General features: G+C 35.4%; 1 protein-coding gene across 9 annotated transcripts in view; it reads right to left on the bottom strand.

Moving 5' to 3' along the window:
- The window catches only part of SLC4A10 (solute carrier family 4 member 10), a 184200-nt gene that overhangs the window by 116379 nt on the left and 55237 nt on the right, over positions 1-12584 (bottom strand). The gene's annotated exons all lie outside the window — the stretch shown is intronic.

Raw genomic sequence — 12584 nt, 5'->3', positions numbered from 1 at the left:
AGACCTAAGATGAAACAGTGCCACCAAACTGGTAAAAGTATCATTTTGTAATTTCTCTGAATTCCAGACCCACAGAACAATTTTTTGTGTTCACTTAATGAGATACTAATTTTGAGGCATTCTGTTCATCTGCTTAAACACACAGGAATTTTCTCTCAAGACATATTGAAACACTTTACTACCAATTGAATTTTAGTGTAAAATAAAACTTGGAAGAAAAAACTCTACCCTAATTTAACTTCAGCTTGCTTCAAGTGTTATTCAAATTAATTTGGATGTTCTTCTTCACTTCAAAGTATAAGCAGAAGCTGAAAGTAGAAACAAATAGTTCTAAATTAATTCACCCAGATGCTATCCTGTTAAACATTATTATACAGTTGTGGTAATCGCTCCTTTGTGTAACTGAAGAGTTAATCAAATTTAGCTTACAGTCATTCATGTTATAGCACTGATAAAAGCAAACTTGTCTCATCCATGAATAACACATATTTCCTTTTAGAGGGAAAGCTACCTTTTATCAGGTTTAACTGGGTTCACTTTATCCACTGTGCAATTGCCCCAACACAAGGATGCTGCATCTCCAGGGAAAGGGAACAGTCAGTCCCACACTGGTACAGGGCCTCCAGTGAAGTGTCCAGCAGCATGGCAGAGCCAGTCAGTGAAGCTTTGAAGCGCAGCAGAGAACCAGATAAGGCCCAACTTGATGCTGCTTTTTATAATCTCTGAGAGTTAATCCTGATGTCCAACAACCTGACACTGTCTTTTTACTGCTACTGGCAGTGGCAGTCAGAGCCATATCTGAACAATCTGAATGTTCTCAAAAGCTGCCACTTTTCAACTTGCTCCAAATTAACTCATTAATTCACTTTCAAACCAGAAAATATTACTAAATCTACGCACACAAAAATAAATGCATATACACAAGGAGACAAAAGGCCCTTCACAAAAGAAACAAGAGCAATTTGGCAATGAAAGAAGAAAACAGCTTTCCCCACATCAGTATGGAATATCTCCAAAAGTAACATTTTTATTTCCAGCGGTAATTTACAAAAATAATAATACACCAGCACTAAATATTAATATTATCTCCTGCACAAACCCTGAGCTCTGTCTGAATTCATTCTGTCCAGTATTTCACAGCTGTGTAAGAGAGTAGAACCCCACATCTCTAAGCTGACACTTCCAAGTCCCCAGAAGCTGCTTGCTAGAACACAAAGGCCAGTAAGAGGGTAAGAAGTGATATAAAAATGTAGGTTGCCGAGCAACCTTTCATAAATATTATGTAGGCTCTCCCTGTGCAAGTCTTGTACTGCATGATGAGCTCCACTCCAAGAGTGAAAAACACCCAGCTAGGGGTTCTCCCCGCAGCTGTCTAACACACCACTTCAGAGTTCCTGCTCACAAAGAGTACATGGTCTCTCCTCCAGATGGACTCCTGAAGAATTCAAGAACTAGCAAAACACAAGGTAGGTATTTTCCTGAGTTTGGTTAAGATCTCAGTACAAATTATAAATGCACTCAGGAATATAACATTATTTCTTTGTGCACATTATCCCAGCTAATGGAATACTTCTATTGAACTTATTCCATGTTTTCCTCATGTCAGTACCATTACTTTTTTGCTAAAGTAAAAACTTTAACATTTGATTAATAATGTTAAAGCAGAGGGAGGGTAGAAATACAGTAACATTTTTTAAAATATAGATATTTATTCTGAGATGTTAAAGCAAAAGCCTTGTAACCCATCCCCTTTAGATTATCAACAAGTACCTCTTCATGTCATACAAAAAATTACTCACAAATATAGTTTGCTTTTATTTCATTCTTCTTCACAGGACAAAAAGAAAGAAAATTCACTTCTTGTGAATTATGCATGGTGAAATTATGGTCACTCTGAATCCACTACAAATCAGTTTCATATCAAATAGAGGTGACCTAACCAGTGAGGGAGCAAGCAACAGAAGCTTGGTCACTCAGCTTTTTAAATTAAGTGTAATCCATGTTTGCTTGTACTAATGATACATGATAAAGAACATTTGAAATTAGTGCCAGATACTGGAGACTGTGAAAGGTGAAATTATGTAGAGCTGCACCAAAAGAGCTGGAAGAACATTTCAAATGCATATTTCTAACACTAATTTGAGGGATCAGTATTACTACATATTTTTATAAATTACCAGAGCATAGGATGAATTACAGCCAAAAAATCACAGTTCAGAAATTTCTGATATAGGAAAGCATTGCTAATATATATAAGACTGGAACAGTACAGGAAAACATGGATTACCTCTAGGACCACAAGAATAAAACTGAGGTAAAATTTAACAGTGCAAAATGAAAATATGTGAACTTGACAATTATTAAGTTTCTGCTGAAAGTTGAGATCTCAGCAGTTGAAAATTACAGTGGATGAAATTCTGTGTACAAAGCAGATCACAAATAGTTATGAACTATCAAAATGACATCCCTATGGAAATGAAATAAAATTTTTAATTTATCAGGTAATATATTTCTAATACACAGATATCAACATTAATGCAATAATAAATTCTATAAAAATTCTATTGTTCTTGATTTGATCATCTATTGTCTAAAAAACAAATTGAATCTGGAAGAAAAAGACTTCTACAATGGCCAGGAAAAATTTGAGAAAAAACTGAAAACATTTGCTTTATTTAGCTTAACAAACAAAAGACTAAAACACACCTATCTGCATAGGTATGTCAAGAAAGAAGTGCCAAGGAAAAAGAAACTCAAGTACGAATTTGTAACAAGCACAAATCCATACTATGTCATCAGTAATTTGGGAATTTTAACTAGCAGAGGCTGGAGGCCTGAAAGTGGAGGAGTGGAGGAAATCAAAATTAGAAAATATGCAGACAGAAGTGTACCTTGCACACCTCTATTTCTAAAATATATGAAAACACTGACAAATTAAGAAAAATGCAGAATTTAAAGTTACAGCAGGATCGGTATTAAGGTATAAAGAAAAAATCATAGATTGCAATGAGGCTCAGCACTGATTGGAAATTGGTTTAGAAACCAGAATGAAAAAAAAAAAAAAAAAGAAAAAAAAGACATGGTAACAATTGGTTTCTCAGGTTCTAAAGACACCAGATGTTCATCTCAATACATAGAATGGTATTGACAATATGAAAAGCTTAGCAATTTCTCTTAACCAAAATAAATTAAAAATTCCAAGTTTTAGCTGATTGCTCAGATCAGGTTAAAATTTTAATCTCTGTAGTTGAGTGGAGTAAGCTGAAAAGTAATTAATGATAGCTATTCTCCTTTAATCCTGATGAGAGGACTATTTCTATTACCTTTCTTTAGTCTACATATGTATATCTTATTCAATTCTCCCATCACATTACTGAAGTTTGGATAAAGTATTAAAATCCTTCTTTAGGGAAAAATGAAGATCATTAGGAAATTGAAATTTATTTTTATTAACTCAGTTTAAAGTTGTTATATTTTATGGACATATCAAATGAGATACTGTCCAAAGACTCTCCTGGGATTATGTCAGCCATCATTATATAAATCTAATCAGCTCATCTGTGGACACTCATGACTATGGTTAAAGCAAATTCCAAATATTTATAAAACAAAATAAGAAACAAGTAGAGGTAGACCTGAACTATGGATGCATAGTCAAAATTTGCAAATTTACTGTCTGGTTCCAAATCTGCCCAGCAGATAATGCAGCTGTATTAAAACTTGCCTTCCCAAATATCCCACTGGTAGTGTGGCTGAATCCTAAATTTAAAACCGAAGTGTGTACCTCTGGCCAGTCCCTGATGATCCAGATCACTACATTACATAATACTGACAAATCAGAATAAATTTATAAAAAACAGTTTCAAATCAAGATTTATTTCCAACATTTTACCTTCAAAAACTATTTTAAAATGTCTGGCATCCCAGTTCCCAGAAATAATGTAGGAGAAGGCTGACATCTCCTTTCTCTCAGACTGCTGAGGAGCAATCTTATAATGTATATAACAGATGGTTGCTTACACTTGTTCTTGGAAAAATACAGGAAATAAAGAATACAAATCTCAAAGCTTGCAATCATACGTTTATTTTCTAAGCAAAATTATATTTATATAAATTGTGTATTCTAGAAAATTATCTGTAAAATCAGATGAAATGGCAAATTTTAAATGTGTAAATAGAAGGTGAATAGGTTCTATCTAAAATAACCGTGCCATCCTTTTCTGACTAAAAAGAAAGCTAAGCTTTCCACGTTTTTAAGCATCTCACCACTATGGAAACTTGTGCCATAGCCTGGGAAAACCATTCTACTTTTATTAACTGAGTAAGGACATGGCTGACCAAAGGCTTAACTTGCATCAGCTGGGGATGCTAGATTATAGCATCCCCATATATATAGCTAGATTATAGGAAAACACTTTTCCTTCCTCAAAAAGGTGACGATGCAATTTGGACTCAATATTGTATAGCACAAGAGAAATTTACTTTCCTGATAACAAAGAAACACCAATTTAATCACAAGGGCTGGAACTCATCAAAACAAGTTCTAACAGCCTTCCCAGAAAAGGAGCAGCAGGGCAGGCAATGTTGCTCTGGGTGTCTCCCAAATATTAGACAATACTGAAGTTGCAGCCTAGTTACATTACACACCTCATACGTTTCTTTCTTTTGATCCTTTTTCATCTCCCTCTTGTGCCTGAAGTGGAAGAAAAAAACTCCTTTTGCCTAAGAAAAATTTGTCAGCTCACTAATCCTAGCTCCTTATCTGCCTCAGAATAGATCTGACTTTTCTAAATATTTTGCATTAAAAAGTTCTCTCTCAAAGAAGAGAAATGTTAAATTTTGACATATAATTACCATTATCCTCTCTGCTAGCAGAAAATGATGGCAAAATGCCAACTTGCTTGTCTGCTACAGATAAGACATTTCCAAGCTTCCATCCTTCCCTTCAGAGAAAACAGAAGGGGAAGACCAGCCAGGAGAAAGCCTACCCTGTCAGCTGATCCTCTAAGAAATAAAATTAATATTCTCCTAGAAGAAATCATTTTCCTCTGAGCCTGAGGTAAATGATATGCCTTACCATATGTTATGATGGTCCTTTCAAGAATGACAAATTTGATGAATTTTTCCTGGATGGTCTTTCTATCATCCAATCTCTTCTCATCACCTCCAGCTTCTGCTGCAGGCAAACTCTCAAGAGGCATAAATCAGCATAGCATCACCAAATTATATAACTTCTATCCCCTGGGGATTTAGCCCCTTCTATTTCAGACTTAGCAAAAGAAAAGTGCCTGTGCATTCTTCAATAATCTTTTTGATCTGTGTAGAGCTTTAGAGAATTACGCTGACACGCTGCTGAGCCGCGACAGCCATACACCCATTGTGAGCAGAGAACCCAGACATTTTTTAAAAGGAAGAGCTCTTTAAAGGTTATGTCCAACTACAACGTACTCAGAACTAGCTCTAAAAAAAAAAAAAAAAACTCTGCTTCTGTTCAAACAAGGGGAAAAAAGACACAGAACAGGTTCAGTCTAGTTTCTTCACTGTTTAAAAAAATATTGGCATAATTTGTATACAACTTCAGCTTTGCACTACTCATTAGTTCACCTATACTTCTAGGCAATGAAAATGTCTGAATATCTTTGCCAAACCCCAGATACCAGATTATTTGCATATCATTTTTACATCATGGTCTTTTGAAAGTTTTACTTTTATCAATAAACTATACATCACCAATACAGATGTTTTAAAATTTCATCTGTCAATGCACAGATTTCAAATTTTCTCATTTGCTGTAATACTGATTCTAAATAAAATGACAATAAATAAAGATCTATTTTAGACAATATTTCTCAGTCAAAGCTCATCCAAAAAGAAAATTGCTGGATTAGCCCCAAAATTTCCAGGCTGTTTTAACTGTTTATTTCAGCCATGTGAAACAAGTGAGTTTGTTCACTTAAATATTGGAGCACAAACTTAATATTGTTCCTATGTAAAATACCCTTCGGAATCTTAAAAGACTAATGTGGGATGGGAATTGCAAGGATTGGGAGGCAAGGTCACTGCTTTGAAAGAAGGTAGTGGGAGAAAGGAGCTATTACTAGAGTATAATTTAGGATTAGGTTAGTCTTGACAAAAAGTCATACAACAGGAAAATGCAAGACAGCAAAAAATGCTTTATGAATGCAATTTATAAATTGCATTCATAAATACTATAAATATGTATAGTATAAATACTATAAATATGTAGTTTATCAGAAGGATTAGCACCTAATTTTATCACGCTTATAGCTACCAAAAAAAAAAAAATTAACAAGTAGTTTATTCCAAAATCAATTCCAAAATGTGATCTCTGAAACAAACATTTGCTTCCCCACAAAGTTAACAAAGGATTTCACACGGAGATTAAACAAGCTAAGATTAACTTCACCAGATCTGTTTTGCCATCTTTTCTCTGTGAGGGACATAGAAAAGCTGTTCAAGCAGCACACACACTTCACTAATAGCCAAACTTCTTATTTATGAGGGTGAAGGCGAGGCATTCACAGCCTAAAGAGGCACTGGGCTGGGGGCAGCCCTCCTCCAGCTTATGTAAGAATAAAGAAAGGAGAGAAGAAATAATAGCCCCCCAAAATGAGAAGCAGGGCATACAGCTGATGTTGGGATATTCTGGAATAAATTATTAAATCAGAGACACAAACTATCTAAACAAGACAAATTCATAGATATTTTTGAATAAAAATGGGAGGAAAAAGTATAATTTCTGGGGACAATTCAAAATGTTTTAAATTGGTCCATATGGGTTTTTTTTTCATATTTAAAACCAAATTTTATGCTCAATAGCACAAGGACAGAGATAAAAATGTTAATACCTCAAGGAAAAAAAAAGTGATAGAAAACTGGGACAAAATGGTCAATTGGAAAATACAGTCTCCCACAGGAGCTTAAAAAGTCAGACATTGCCTGCTTTTCTATTTAAGCTGCCTTTCAGCTACCTACTTAGGTAGAAGACACTTGCTAAAGTGTAAAGGTGTAAAGGACAATGAAAGATAAAATACTAAAATGAAGAATATGTAAGACTTAGGTGCATTCCCATCATGGAGACTTTCCTGGTTATGAAGGGGAGTTGGTGCTTGCATAGCTGCTTGTCTTATGATGATAAGCAAGTTAAAACAAAGCAAAAAGCTCCACTCCTGTGAACAGTAGTCATCTGCCTTTCACTGTATATATATAGACATGAGGAAAGCACATCACTTGTCATCCTAAACTATCACATGAACCTGGACAGTATAAAAGATCTTTTTGTGCATTACACACAAAAATAGAGCTACTGTTTGAGAGTCCAAAACCTAAATTATCAGATCTATAATGACTAAATACACCCAGGTTAATAAACCTTTCCCTCTGTCCTGAAAGAGAAAGCCAGCAGCAGCCAATTTCACCTTTTATTTTTCCTCTCTCTCCATTATGAAGAAAAACTGTGCTGGGACCAACTCCCCAGAGGATGAGGATGGCAGACACAAGGTTCCAGACTCAGACAATTCTTTCCTGCTGTCACATGTACCCAATGAACATCAGTGGAACCACCACACACCCACCACCAGCACAGCCCTATTTCAGGCCTTCCTGCTCTCTTAAAGTCTTACAGTTTTCAAAGTTGATGAGAAAAAAAGTCAGATGAGTATGGGAGCAAAAACAAAGCTAGGTGAGAAAGAAAATCTCTCCTCAACATCCTTTCTTAATATGCTTCTTAAATTACAACTGTGAACCATTTCCACAGAAATTTAAGAGAAAACAGTAATTATAAAGCAAGGGCATTCTCCCCACAAAACAGCAGTCCAGTCTCCTCCTCAGAAGTTATATGGCTTCAGCCTGTGCTGTCTCCAGTGCTCTGAAAGACATCACATACGTTCTTGAACTCAAATCTGGTTCTCAGACCAGATTCAGGAACAAAATGAAGGCCTGGAGAAACATTGAAGTATTGATAAAAATATTCAGAAAAAATGTTTCCAAACTTGATACAATAATGTTGGGCTGCTTCCTCTTTGTAGAAGAAATTTGACATTTAATAACATGAAATTCATGAAAGGATATGGTTGAAAACTGAATTTGAAATGTGTCACCTGTAGAACAGTCTCACACAGGAAACAGTGCTACCTTTGCTATGGTGCTTTCAAAACTCAGCTGGATAAAAGGCTGTCAATCTCCTACACAGATTCACATTCTCTTATCAATGCACTAAAAAATTCTACTTAGTGTCACACTTCATGGCTTTTTTAGCTGTACCATGCCATACACTGAAGTCACAAATACCAGATAACTTAAATACCTCATATGAATAAGAGACCACATCCCTCCAACTCAGCATGTTCAGTGATTCTGTGATCACTGCTAACACCAACCCAGACAACTCTTGAAGTTATTTTGGTCCATGGATTGGTTTAAGATGAAGAGTCTTTTAGGTAAAAAGAATACCATGAAAAAACTTGTGGGAAACTGATGCAGGTTTTAACTGCCAGCTGCTTCTGATTTTGTAATGAGATAACACTAGAAAGACATCATTTGCAGTAGCACTGGAATTGCAATTGTCAAGCCTGATTTCAGCTATTTACATTCTAATGGATCACCTCCAAGTCCTGGATTCCCTTCTACTTTCATTATGTAAAAACAAAAGCTAATTAAATGTTACAGAACATATTAATTTGAAGAATTTTCAGAAAAATTACTAACAGTTAGGATTTTCAGAAGTGAAGCAGAAGCTTCTTTTTAAAAATACATTAAGATTTCAGTTCATTTTAAATAACGGGAATTCTGACTTCATTAAGTACATGTAAGGAATAATACTTTTGTTAGTTCCCCAAAACCTATTTTTCAGTTAGTTCTTGACTATCTTTCAATGTAATATATTACAACAAAAAATCTACCTCACATAATCCAAGAACATCTTTGTTATTTCAATAGTCTGGCTATTCTCAAATTCCTATATAGTGCTTACTTTTTATAGTACTATCATTATACATAATAATTCACTTCAAGTCACCAGTCCAATTTTTGTCTTCAAGGATGAATTCTACAGTTTAACAAGTTGTGTGTCAGCTTAAAGAAGAATAGTATGCAAAAGGAGAACCACAAAAAGAGTAATTCAAATGTGGCACCTGACACACACTAATAGTAAAAGTTTTGACTATTTCAACTATCTTCAGTGTTTTGCTATGGCTGGCCAGAGACAATGTAAATTGTAAAAGCAGCCTTCTTCCTACCCTACAATGAAAACAAACTTACTTTGTAAACAAGAATGTGGCAGTTAGCACCCACTTTGTAGCAAGGTGAAGAGACACTTCTATCTATTATTTCACAAATTCCTCCCATCATTAAAGTTCTTATTCATACAACTTATATACAAAAACCAAGTTTACCATAAATCACTTTAAATATTACAGCTGTAACATGAATCATTATAAATAATTAGTCCAAGAAATTAATTAGCAACAAAAGATTTAAAAATTCACTCAGTGATAACATGAGAAGTGTTTAAAATAAATGCAATAGAAATAATTCATACTAATTTAAAAGACACTACTGAGCATTATAAGCCACGAAAAGCAGTTCATACCATGTCATAAAAAGAAAATTCTCATAAATGTTTCATATTTTTTAAATTACTTTCTTACGTCACTTAGCCTCCAGCAGTCGATAGACCATAGGCTTATCTATAGCCTATTCTAACTTCAGAAACTACTCAATCACTTGCCAAAGAAAAGAAAACTAGGAAAGCAAGGGAAACCAAAGCAGAGCTTGAATTTAAGATAGTAATGTATCTGGGCCTGTTGCCTCTTTCTCACCTTGAAAACCAAAGCATGTCTTCCACAATCAGGAAAAACAGAATTAACTAGAATGAGTTCTCTACCCAAACAGATGCTCCATATACTCACTTTATTACCTCTCCCAAGAATACAATGACTAAAGCCACACAGTAAATAAAAGTCTGAATCTGTAAGTCCTAGCACCTTCATAATCCAGTCGAAGAAAAATGCATTTTGCTCTCCCTCACTCACGCTCTCAAGCCAGTCTACCAAGTTGACATTCTTACATCTAAGCCTGTTTTCCAGGTCATCAGTACGACCTTGTGCAAAGCCTTGCAGCCAGTGGGATTTATAGCTGGATGGCATTATGCCCACATGGAAACTTATACTAATATTTTTGTACTGGTGAGGTAAGCAAAGACTTTGGGTCTTCTAAAAAGAGGCTTTTGACAATTTCAACCTTTGCAAAAACATCTTCATGTGTATCAATCACAGAGAAAGGTTTGGAGCACTGGGCACTCCACCCAAATGGTGCACAAGGCAATGCCAAAGGCCGATCACCAGCCTCTCCTATATTCAGGAAGCCAAAAATTCTCATGTGCTACCAAAGCACAACAGGTCATGCTGGTCACAAAAAACACTTTGAAAACACTTGATTGCAAGAGAAAGGCTGAATTTCCACTCAACTTGACCTCATTTGCAGTTCCATAATTTTTCTAATATGTAATTGCATTTCGCATAACCCAAGACATAATGAAGTTAGGGCAGCTATCACAAGTATTAAAACAGAAGGTTCTTGGTAAAACTGATTTTTCAAGCAGCTTAAGAAATTAGAATTCAACAGTTATCCTCCTGATTTTAATAGCCCAAGTGCAAGGTTTTTCTTAAGAAATATGTCTATTTTATTTTATAATAATTGTCATCATCAATATTAGCAGGAATAGTAGTATTTAGCACTTCTGATTTGAACCAGTGCTACTAGCAAAGCAGTAAAAGGAGGTGAAAGGTGCAAAAAGCAGAAGTCAGAGCCAAGGATCTCCTTTCCTTTGTTCCAGCTGGGAACCCAGGCTCAGGGACACCTGGCATCAGCAAGGTTCTGATACCTGTTCAGGTTAATCCTTTCTTTTCTCCCCAGGCAGAGTTCTCGTAGGCAGCTCCTTCTGCTCCTTTCCCAGCAGGACCCCCACATTCAGCACCGTGGCTGTACCCACGCTGTCAAGGTAGTCTGTACACTAAATATTAGAGTGCATTACTTATTCATACAGACCAGTCTGACACATTAGATTAAATGTCACAGTTATCCTAAAGGTAAAAAATGTTGAGTTTTACATAACATTCACTAAATGTAGTGAACTAATTAATGTTTATTAGGTAATAGAAAAAAAAAACTTAGTATGTGGTAGAGACTGGTCACTTTTAATACAGTGTGTATTGTATTGCATTAATACCTTGGCTGTAATTTTATGCTTAATGAGCAAAAGGAAAAGCTGATTATTCAGAAAGCAGAAAAAAAAAATCACATGTGTTATGTGTTGGAAAAATAGCCTCAGGTGACAAAGGAAATACATACCAAAGGAATTGGCACTCTAACAAAGAAAGTATCATTTCAAAACTCATAAACAACATGCTGTCACTAGGAATTTTACATAATCAGATTCTAGGAAGCAATACTTTATTGCTGATGTTAATAAAAAGACAAAAATCTGATTTTATTTGCACAAGTTATCTGTTCTCCCTGTACAGTGTAAACATTTTTCACAGTTTTTCTTAGATTCACATTTGCTCTATGGTAATTCAGAATAAGGCTTTCATATCAAATGCTCTAGCTAGGAGAAAAAAAAAAAAATAGAAGCAAGAATTTATTGATTAAACTCCTACTCACACCAGGAAAATGTTGGTGGGAAATATAAATGCATATGTCTGGCACTGAAAAAAAAGGCCATGTAATGCTCTACATGCAATTAAAAAATACTCCAGGCCTATATTAAAACATTTTTTTTCTCATCCCGTATCTTATTTCCCTGCTTCCCACTTGATTTGAAAAGGCTTAATCAAACCTAGAAAGCATCTTGAAGTATGTTACTGGAAAGAAAAAAAATCCAGTTAGTGCTCTCAGTAAAACAAAGACCTATACCATTTTCAGAAAATAACTGGAATAATGACAGTAACAAAGAGGACAGATGTTGGTGATCTCAAACTACTCAGGATAAAAGCAAACTATTAAAGTTATTTCTTAAGCTCAGCTGCATACATTCTGGATATCATTAGGCAGTCATTAAAAAGTGAATCCTAGTATAAAGACTAAGAAAGATTGAGAAAAAGCTCAGAATGAAATTTGGAGAAAACTTAGATAAATTCAAAGCAAGTCAATCTTAAACAAAAAATACACGACACAAAAGCTTATGAACTGAAAAAAAAGAGAAATCAGGAAGTTCAGCAGCCACCTGGCCTAGAGGCCACTCTGGATTTTCTAATATTAAGTTTCGTATAGGGCTAAAATTCTGCTGTGAGACATAGGGCCAAAAAACTTGAGGTCTCAACAGAACCTAACAGCAGCCAGAGCCTGAGCTCAAGTGTTCTCACATCTGTCCACCCACCTATTTCCATTCTCTGAAAAAATATGTCCAATACCAGAAAGACAGAGATGGCACTGCTTTGTTTTCTAAAAATACCATAACGCCTTACGCCCTTGTTTGTTCCCCTAGAGGTCTGCTTATCATCACTGCCTGAAGGAACTGAGGGGCCATCTCTCCACACCTCTAGGAAATGGCCCCATTGGGAAGG

The sequence above is a fragment of the Taeniopygia guttata genome, chromosome 7, assembly GCF_048771995.1.
Source record: "Taeniopygia guttata chromosome 7, bTaeGut7.mat, whole genome shotgun sequence".
Lineage (NCBI taxonomy): Eukaryota > Metazoa > Chordata > Aves > Passeriformes > Estrildidae > Taeniopygia > Taeniopygia guttata.
The sequence above is the reverse complement of the archived record's forward strand: the minus strand, read 5'-3'. Positions and strand labels throughout refer to the sequence as shown.